This window comes from Anastrepha obliqua, chromosome 6, assembly GCF_027943255.1.
Source record: "Anastrepha obliqua isolate idAnaObli1 chromosome 6, idAnaObli1_1.0, whole genome shotgun sequence".
In the NCBI taxonomy this organism is placed as follows: Eukaryota; Metazoa; Arthropoda; class Insecta; order Diptera; family Tephritidae; genus Anastrepha; species Anastrepha obliqua.
This window is the reverse complement of record NC_072897.1, coordinates 54,216,699-54,218,357: the sequence shown is the minus strand read 5'-3', so window position 1 is coordinate 54,218,357 and position 1,659 is coordinate 54,216,699.

Below are 1,659 nucleotides of genomic sequence, written 5' to 3'. Positions count from 1 at the left end.
CATCAACCCCCAACACGCTTACGTAGAGTGCGAACTGAAGAAAATATCGCAGCTGTATCGGCCAGTGTTAATGATGACCATCAATTATCGATTCGTCGCCGTTCGCAGCAATTGGGCCTCTGTTACTCAACAACGTCGATAATTTTGCGAAAGGATTTAGGTGTGAAGCCTTTCGAAATACAGCTGGTGCAGGAATTGAAGCCGAACGACCTACCGCAACGCAGAATTTTTGCTGAATGGGCTCTTGGAAAGTTGGCCGAAGATCTACTTTTTTATCGAAAAATTGAGTTCAGCGACGAACACCATTTTTGGATCAATGGGTACGTAAATAAGCAGAATTGTCGATTTTGGAGTAAAGATCAGCCAGAAGAATTGCAAGAGCTACCAATGTATTCAGAAAAGGTCACAGTTTGGTGCGGCTTATGGGCTGGAGGTATCATTGGACCGTACTTCTTCAAAGATGCTGTGAACCGTAACGTAACTGTGAATGGTGAGCGCTACCGTGAAATGATATCCAACTTTTTTTTGCCCAAAATGCAAGAGCTTGACTTGCATGACATGTGGTTTCAGCAAGACGGTGCCACATGCCACACAGCACGCGTAACAATGGACTTGTTGAGAGGCGAGTTCGGTGAACATTTTATTTCACGTCCGGGACCTGTCAATTGGACACACAGATCGTGCGATATAACGCCTTTAGATTATCGTTTGTGGGGCTATGTTAAAGCGCATGTCTATTCAGACAAGCCTGCTTCAATTAGCGCATTAAAAGACAACATTAAAACTTTTATATGTGAGATACCGGCCGAAACATTGGAAAGAGTATGCCAAAATTGGACTTAGCGGATGGACCATTTGAAGCGCAGTCGCGGTCAACAATTGCGTGAAATAATCTTCAAACATTAAATTATATGGACTGTACTATCGATTTAAATAAAAATGTCATGCATTTTTCTGAATTTTACGTTTGGTTTTTTGAAAAACTTTCCGATAAAAAATCACCCTTTATTTTCGTGAATTGGCTCTAAGAATACAGAAGATATTTGTTTGCATAAACAAAAACTTAAGAAGCACTGCAGAAAAAATTAAGGAGTTATGCGCTGAATAGCTTCTGGGCTTGTCTGAAATAATATTATACATTTAAAATTTAGTGCCTAACATCATTAAAATAATTATGAATTAACACACCTCTAATATGTAGGCATGAAACACAATGACTTTGACAATGGCATTTTAATAGCGTACCGCTCAAATTCGCCGTTCATCCATTCATTGCGTGTACATGTAAAGGGTTTTTCAATTGGCGCGGGTCGATTTTGGCGCCCTGTGGCAGCCATTTTGTTTTGGTGACATCTGTCAAATCTTTTGTTTATTATTCAGTTGCTTATGCCAAAACATCATGGCAAGTTACACGATTGAACAGCACGTTCAAATGATAAAACTTTATTATCAAAATGATTGTTCATTAATGCAAACGTTTTTCAATTGGCGGGGGTCGACTTTGGCGCCCTCTATCAAATCTTTTGTTTATTATTCAGTTGTTTATGCCAAATCATCATGGCAAGTTACACGATTGAACAGCACGTTCAAATGATAAAACTTTATTATCAAAATGAGTGTTCATTAACGCAATCGTTGCGCGCATTGCGCCCATTTTTC